Raw genomic sequence first — 9,208 nt, forward strand, 5'->3', positions numbered from 1 at the left:
CATAGAGAACCAAAAACAAAAAGGGAGAGAGAAAAACTCTGTTAGATCCAAGAATAGTAGTCCTCAAACTTCGTTGTACAAGTGAATCACCTAGAGAATCTTATTAAAATGCTTATTCTGATTCATTAGGTCTGGGTAGAATCTGGGACTCTGCATTCTAATCCACCCCCAGGCAATACAATCTTGCTGGTTCTGGGACCACACTGAGTAGCAAGGGCCTAGAAGTCAGGAAAACCTTATTAGACAGGACTTTTTTTTCCTTTGTGATTCCAAGTTTGTAAACAGACACTAAAGTTTAACCAATAATGATGATAATCATCATCATAATAATGATAACCATTTGTGATCTTAAGTGACTGAAAAGTACTCAAACGATATTGTAAGAATTTAGTTTATCTCTATTTTCTGACTCTGCTCTTCAGTAAGGCAGGCTTATTCCTTTACAGTGACACCTGGCAACACTACATATACATTACCCAGACTTCAGGTACAGCAGAACTGTGCCACCTTCTTTCCCTGTAGTTGTAATAAAAGACTCAGAAAATAGTCTTGTTGCTCATCCTTAGTCCAATTACTATAACTAGGAAGTAGAAAACTCTGATTGGACAGACTGAAATCATCTGCCCAATTCTGGAGTTATGGAGTGAGCTGAATACCACCCTATGGTGCTAAGCAGACAAAAGAAAAAATTAAATAGATGTAGAGATATAAGATGGACGAATTGACCTAGCATCATTTCCTCTCTCTTTGGCGACACTGCTACCATGTGTAGTCCATGTGTTTTGGGGAGTATTAAAAGACTATCTCTTTTCAGTCCCTGTCCCTCCCTGGGCCAGGCTGGCACTCTTGCTTTCCCCATCCCTCATGGCGCTGCTCCGACGCCCGACGGTGTCCAGTGATTTGGAGGATATTGACACAGGATTTAATTCTACAGTTAAGAGTCATGTGACTATTAGGTGAACTGTTTTAGAAGAAATTGGAAATAAAGTTATAACCAGAGCAGCACAAGTAGCTAAGAAAGCTCAGAACACCAAAGTACCAGTTCAACCCACCAAAACAACAAATATCAACAAACAACTGAAACCTACTGCTTCTGTCAAACCAGTACAGATGGAAATGTTGGCTCCAAAGGGTCCTTCTCCCACACCTGAGGATGTCTCCATGAAAAGAATCTCTGCCAAGCTTTTTCTGATGCCTTGCTCTGCAAAATCGAGGACATTGATAATGAAGATTGGGAGAACCCTCAGCTCTGCAATGACTACGTTAAGTATATCTATCAGTACCTCAGGCAGCTGGAGGTTTTGCAGTCCATAAACCCACATTTCTTAGATGGAAGAGATATAAATGGACGCATGCATGCCATCCTGGTGGACTGGCTGGTGCAGGTCCACTCCAAGTTTAGGCTTCTGCAGGAGACTCTGTACATGTATGTTGCCATTATGGATCACTTTTTACAGGTTCAGCCAGTTTCCCGGAAGAAGCTTCAATTAGTTGGGATTACTGCTCTGCTCTTGGCTTCCAAGTATGAGGAGATGTTTTCTCCAAATATTGAAGACTTTGTTTATATCACAGACAACGCTTATACCAGTTCCCAAATCCGAGAAATGGAAACTCTAATTTTGAAAGAATTGAAATTTGAGTTGGGTTGACCGTTGCCACTACACTTCTTAAGGCGAGCATCAAAAGCCGGGGAAGTTGATGTTGAACAGCACACTTTAGCCAAATATTTGATGGAGCTGACTCTCATCGACTATGATATGGTGCATTATCATCCTTCTAAGGTAGCAGCAGCTGCTTGCTGCTTGTCTCAGAAGCTTCTAGGACAAGGAAAATGGAACTTAAAGCAGCAGTATTACACAGGATACACAGAGAATGAAGTATTGGAAGTCATGCAGCACATGGCCAAGAATGTGGTGAAAGTAAACGAAAACTTAACTAAATTCATTGCCATCAAGAATAAGTATGCAAGCAGCAAACTCCTGAAAATCAGCACAATCCCTCAGCTGAACTCAAAAGCCGTCAAAGATCTTGCCTCCCCACTGATGGGAAGGTCCTAGGCTGCCATCACCCTGGGGATGTGTGCTTCATTGTACCCTTTTTCTTACTGGTTTAGAACTCTTGATTTTGTACATAGTCCTCTGGTCTATCTCATGAGACCTCTTCTCAGACCAATTTTCTAAATATATATAGAAGAAAAATAAAGCGATTAGTTTTTCTTAAGGTAAAAAAAAATAAAAAATAAAATAAAAGACAACCTATCTTCACTATTTGAGCCAATAATCACTCCTTGAGATGTAAATGGAAGTCAAAAGAAAACAACAAAGGACATAAAATAGAAAAGTAAAAGGTAAATCTAGAAAGAGCAGTATATTGAAAGCTAGAGTAAAAGATACTTTCAAGAAGAAAGGCATATTTAACTATATAAAATGATACAGAGAGGATAAGTAAGAGTAGTACTGAAGAGAGAACATTGAATTTGACAAGAAAGCATTGATGAAGTTTGTCAAAGAAGTTTTAGTGAAGTATGGAAGAAGTATCCAAATAGTAGTCAGCATTGAAATAAATGGTAAATTCTTCTATCAGGGAGCTTGATAGAGAGGAGAAAGACAGGGTTATTAAAGTAAGAAATGGCTGGGCATGGTGGCTCATGCCTGTAATCCCAGCACTTTGGGAGGCCAAGGCGGGCGGATCACCTGAGGTCAGGAGTTCAAGACAAGCCTGGCCAACATGGTGAAACCCTGTCTCTACTAAAAATACAAAAATTAGCCAGGCGTGGTGGTAGGCACCTGTGTAATCCCAGCTACTCGGGAGGCTGAGGCAGGAGAATAACTGGAACCCGGGAGGCAGAGGTTGCAGTGAGCTGAGATTGCGCCATTGCACTCCAGCCTGGGGCACAAGAGCAAGACAAAAACAAAAACAAAAAAAAAAAAAAAAAAAAAAGAAAGAGAGAGAGAGAAAGGAAGGAAGGAAGGAAGGAAGGGCTGGGTACAGTGCCTTATGGCTGTAATCCCAGCACTTTGGGAGGCTGAGGTGGGTGGATCACCTAAGGTCAGGAGTTTGAGACCAGTCTGGCCAACATGGTGAAACCCCATCTCTACTAAAAATACAATATTAGCCAGATGTGGTGGCGCATGCCTGTGATCCCAGCTACTTGGGAGGTTGAGACAAGAGAATCACTTGAACATGGGAGTTGGATGGTGCAGTGAGCTGAAATTGCACCATTGCACTCCAGCCTGGGCAACAAGAGCAAAACTCCATCTGAAAATAAATAAATAAATAAAAATAAAGTAAAAAATGAGGTGGAGGTTTTGTGTTACTTTTTAAAGATGGGAGACATTTGAGGACCTCTGAATGCAAAGAAGAAGCTAAAGGGAAAGGATGAAAACACAAAAAAAGAGAAAATCATTGACGCAGTAAATTCTTCCAAGGAGCAAGAATTCATGTAATCCAGAGCACAGGAAGATGTGTCTGAACTTTAAACTTGTGGCCAGAATATCTTCATAGAAAACACTGGGGGTGGGGGGATGGAATGGGGAAGGAGAGCAGGAAATTGAGGTTGTTCATATGAGAGAAACAATTTGCTCTATGAACAAGGAAGAAAGGTGGTTTGCTAAAGAGGAAGAGGACAAGGGGCACAGGAAGAAATACCAAAAAAAAAAAAAATATTGAGCTACATGAAGAATTATAAATTTTAGAATCGTTAGTGAAGGGGAGAGAAGTAGCAGCTAGACCAGCACATCAAATCAGAATCTCAAAATCATCATGGGTGCAGCCATATGGTAATGGCACCAATTCCAATAGTTTCTCTTTTCCAACCCCGTTCTCCCTTTTACCCAGGAATAATTATGCCTCTATGTTCTGTCTCCTTCAGTACTATACTCCTACTGCTCTTATAGCATTTTTCAATCTTTTATTATAGATATCTAGTCTATTTATCCTTACACACTGAATTCTTGGAAAGAAAGAACTATGTCTTACACATCTTTTTACTCCCAGCACCTGGCATAGGGCCTGGCACATAGTAGGCATGCAATCGATGTATGTTGGATTGAATTGAGTACATAAATAAAATGATTAACTTTCCTGCAGATTGGTATCTGATAAACAAGCTCATTAAACGCATGTTATTATGGGAGAACAAAAATGTGTTTTGGGGGAACCATTGAGGTTTAACATGCAAAAATTTATGAGCCCAATGTCATTAAAAGCAATAAGCTTTAAAAAGCAAGTATCTAGAGTTATAGATTACTCAGATCATATTTATGGAGAGGTAAGATTAAAGGAGAAAAACTCTTAAGAAGAAAGTTGCCATATTGTTGCTTTCTAATGTAGGTAGCTGTACTTCCTCATGAGATAATCATCAGATTCTGTCAGATTGTCCATTTCTTGTGTAATGCCAAAGTTAACTGGGCAAACAAGTTTAAAAAATAAAAATCATTTCACACTAGAATTGTAGAGCTGTAATAATTCAAAATGTTTGCTTTACTTCTCATGGCCCATCTAAAAACACTTAAAGCTCTATGTGAATGATCAGCTCCTCTGTTAAAATTTTCAACTCTTCTATTAACTCGAGGAAAGCAAACTAAGAATATACATTATTTTTATCTGCACTTCACAGGGTGGCCACTAATGGTTAGCCTGGGTATAATAGATGATATGATATAATGAAAAGGACTGATCCAAATTTAATGGTTTGGGCTGGGGCAGTGGCTCACGCCTGTAATCCCAGCACTTTGGGAGGCCGAGGCAGGTGGATCACTTGAGGTTAGGAGTTCGGGACCAGCCTGGCAACATGGTGAAACCCCTTCTCTACTAAAAATACAAAAATTAGCTGGGAGTGGTGGTGCACACATGTAATCCCAGCTACTTGGGAGGCTGAGGCAGGAGAATCGCTTGAACCTGGGAGGCAGAGGTTGCAGTAAGCAGAGATTGTGCCACTGCACTCCAGTCTGGGCAACAGAGAGAGACTCTGTCTCAAAAAAAAAAAAAAGAAAGAAAATAATGTTTTTTTAACAAAATTTAAGTGAAGTTTTCAAGGAGATTATCTGGCACTAAAAAAAGGAAACAAAACAAAACAGAATACTCTAGGGAGGAAATGTCTTATGGAAGGGCACCAAACTGTCAAAGTAAAGAGGAGGTGCTTATTGCTTTTAAAGTCACTGATGAGGCCACATTTGCTAGTGGTGGGATTTCCAAGTGTAAAATATCAGCAGCAGGGGCTCTCTGTGATTCTCTCTTTCAGGCCATCAGAGCACTAAGCGTGGGGCTGACCCACAATGGCAGAGGCTGAATCAGCTGGTCCACCCTCTCTCACACACACATTTTTGTTCCATGCAACCAGAATAAGATCTAAAATCTGGGTTTGAATGTAACATGGTGCTTTGGCCAGGTCATTTAAACCCAACTAGACCAACATAATGACTGCTCCCCTAAAACTATCCTGTTTCTCTGCATTGAGGTTTGGAGTCAAGTGCTAACTTTGCTTTGCTTTGCCATTGTTTCTTTTGCAAATTTCTGCCACGGGCACTTCTTGGAGCGGTGTTGAAGAAAGATTGGGTATTTGTGTCCTGGCCAAAACACTCTCACTATAACAAAATTTTAACAAATAATGATGAAGAAAAGAAAAAAAAATTGGAATGCATTTTCCTAGGCATTGGTTTTGGCTATGTAATGTTACTGGTGTTATCTCTTCATAGGTTTATTTCCTTCACTACACTATTCGTTTTTTAAAGACAAGGATTGTTTGGGGTCTACTTTATATTCCTAAGGTATAACACAGAACCAGGCACATAGTTAGCTCTCAAATGTTTGGTGAGAGGGACTATTTGTCCAGTGCCAGTTGTATAATTAGAATTTCTTTCATTCTTCCAGAGTTGGGAACAGAGCTGCAGTGACTAGCTGCTATTTTGAGATGCTGACTATCACGGAAATTTTCCCGACCTGCTTTGTTGGGATAGCCCAGCCACATGAGTTCTAGTCAATGTAAAAACTGTATCTTTTGTAAAACCTTGGAGCAGTGAGTGTGAGGCAATGCAAGCGATACCAAATTGGAAGTGTTCTAATCTTGGCTCTACTATATCTACTAACTGTGAGAAAGCCACTTCATCTCTCAGGACCTTTAATTTCCTCCTCTGTCTATTGAAGGGTTTGTATTAAATTATTCCTAAATTCTCTCCCAGCATTAACATCCAGATTAAATTTGTCTTTGTATTCCCAACACAGTGTTGAACTCATAACATGTGCTCAATATTTATTAGTTGAATTAGATTGAACTTGCCCCAGAATCTCTAATACATTGCTATACAATGTTTCACTTCAAACTGAACATTGCTTTCCATGTGAGGTTTAAAATTAAAATTTAAATGGTCTCAAGGAAAAGATAGTTTTTTTCCATTTTTCTTTTATCCAGCTTATATAAAAACATACACAGTGGGAAAATCACATTAAGTCGACCTATACTTTAAAGAATCTGGGTTGATAAATTTTACCTTTAATTGCAAGTAAAATATTCTCTAAGAGAACGAGATTTCAGAGGGAAAAGGGGTTTGACTTTTCTGTTTTGTTTTGTTTTCTTAGACAAGGTCTTACTCTGTCACCCAGTCTGGAGTTCAGTGGTGTAATCTGGGCTCACTGTAACCTCAAACTCACAGGATCAAGGGATCCTCCCGCCTCAGCCTCCCAAGTAGCTCGGACTACAGACATGTGCTAACATACTCCCCTAATTAAAATAATTTTTTTTTGTAAAGACAGGGATCTCACTATGCTGCCCAGGCCAGTCTTGAACTCCTGAGCTCAAGCAATCTTCCCACGTCAGCCTCCCAAAATGCTGAGATTACAAGTGTGAGCCATCACACCTGGCCAAAAGAGGATTTTAAATTATTTGTGCAGGTTGTGCAGATATCTCAAAAAGTTTTAGTTGCACATGATAACTTACTTGCAACTGGTAAGTTAAAAACAAAAACAAAACCAAAACAGTGTTAGGCTGGGCGCAGTAGCTCACGCCTATAATCCCAGCACTTTGGGAGGCCCAGGCGGGCAGATCAAGAGGTCAGGAGATTGAGACCATCCTGGCTAACGCGGTGAAACCCCATCTCTACTAAAAATACAAAAACTTAGCTGGGCATGGTGGCACGTGCCTGTAGTCCCAGCTACTCGGGAGGCTGAGGCAGGAGAATCACTTGAACCTGGAAGGCAGAGCTTGCACTGCACCTCCAGGCTGGGTGACAGAGTGAGACTCTGTCACAAAACGAAACAAAACAAAACAAACATGACAAAATATATTCCCCAACTAATTTATTGAATTTTAGATTATTTATAGTTATTAGATGAATTTAAAAGAAATGCAACTATCGGCCGGGCTCACACCTGTAATCCCAGCACTTTGGGAGGCTGAGGTGGAAGGATCACGAGGTCAGAAGATGAAGACCATCCTGGCTAACATGGTGAAACCTCGACTCTACTAAAAATACAAAAAGTTAGCCAGACGCGGTGGCGGGTGACTGTAGTCCCAACTACTCAGGAGGCTGAGGCAAGAGAATGGCGTGAACCTGGGAGTTGGAGCTTGCAGTGAGCCGAGATTGCGCCACTGCACTCCAGCCTGGGCGACGGAGTGAGATTCCATCTCAAAAAAAAAAGAAGGAAGGAAGGAAGGAAGGAAGGGAGGGAGGGAGGGAGGGAGGGAGGGAGGAAGGAAGGAAAGAAAACTATCCTTACTTTTTTAAAAAAACTGTAATTCATACTTTTCAATGATTATCTTCCTTTTAACAAGCAATAAAATTAGTGTAGCTTTATGTAGTCATTTGAATACACTCAAAAGTATACAAAACTCTATCTGAATATGAAATAAAGTCTAATGGTCATTGTTAATATGTCACTATTGAAAACTCCAGTATCTTCACAGCATTAATGAGCACCTGCTAGGAGTAGGGCATCATTAGGAATGCTAGGAAGTAGGACAGATATTTGTTACCTGCTTACCATTGACAAGCACCTTGGATTATCTCACTTAACCCTCTCAACAACTCTGAGATTATTATCTCTATTTTTAAAATGTTTAAATCATTGGTAAGGGACACTATTAATGTATGACACTGCTGCTAATATCAACCACAAGAACAACTGTGGTTTGTTATTTCCCCACAGTAAATATTGCTATCAATATTTGATAGTTAACAGTGTGTGTGTGTGTGTATTTTTGTTTGTTTGTTCGTTTGTTTTGAAATGGGGTCTCACTCTATCACCCAGGCAGGAATGCAGTGGCAGAATCTCGGCTCACTGCAACCTCCGCACCCTGAACTCAAGCTATCTTCCCTCTTTAGCCTCCTAAGTAACTAGGACCACAGATGTGTGCCACCATGCCCAGCTAAGTTTTTGTATTTTTGGTAGAGACAGGGTTTCACCATGTTGCCCAGGCTGGTCTTGAACTGAGCTCAAGTGATCTGCCTGCCAAGGCCTCCCAAAGTGCTGAGATTACAAGTTAACAGTGTATTGGGTCTCTCCAAAACTTTAGACCACAAACATTCTCTCTGAATAAGCATCTCAAAATATTTGTCAGTGAAGCTATTAAAAAGACTTCAAAAATATACTTTTACAGACCAGGTATAGTGACTAACGTCTGTAATTCCAGCACTTGGGGTGGCCGAGGCAAGCAAATCATTTAAACTCAAGAGTTTGAGACCAGCTAGGTACATGGCGAAACTTTGTCTCTACAAAAAACAGAAAAATTAGCCAGGTACAGTGGTGTGCGCCTGTAGACCCAGCTACTATATGCAAAAGTGTATATACACACTTTTATAATACACCTTCATATGTCTAAAAGATTAACCATTCCAAATGAGTTAAACAATAGTTGTGTCCCCATTATTAGTCACATAGTTGATGATTATTCAACAAGTATTTATTGACCTCATGCTTGGAGCTTGAACTTCTGTTATGCAATTCTGTTTTGGAAATTTTTTTCTAAAGAAAGGTAAATCAATGATGTTCAACTATACATTGTCTATAATACAAAACATGTAAATGCCTTAAAATCAACAAAAAATGATTGATTAAATAAAGTACAGTACATGGAATGATATTTATATACTGTAGACCAATATTCATTGACATGGAAAGGTGTCCTTAATATACGGCTAAATGGAAAAGACAGTTATAAAACTGTATGTATAAAGTGATCCCATTTTTGTATTTTAAAAATGTATGCCAAGAG

The 9,208-nt window shown here is 39.8% G+C and overlaps 1 pseudogene; it reads left to right on the forward strand.

The window, feature by feature from the left end:
* The first annotated feature begins 849 nt into the window (after nt 1-849).
* Nucleotides 850-2,057, forward strand: LOC117089689 (annotated as a pseudogene).
* The last annotated feature ends 7,151 nt before the right edge of the window (nt 2,058-9,208 follow it).

This window comes from Trachypithecus francoisi, unplaced genomic scaffold (genome assembly GCF_009764315.1).
Source record: "Trachypithecus francoisi isolate TF-2019V2 unplaced genomic scaffold, Tfra_2.0 Lachesis_group11, whole genome shotgun sequence".
Taxonomy (NCBI): Eukaryota; Metazoa; Chordata; class Mammalia; order Primates; family Cercopithecidae; genus Trachypithecus; species Trachypithecus francoisi.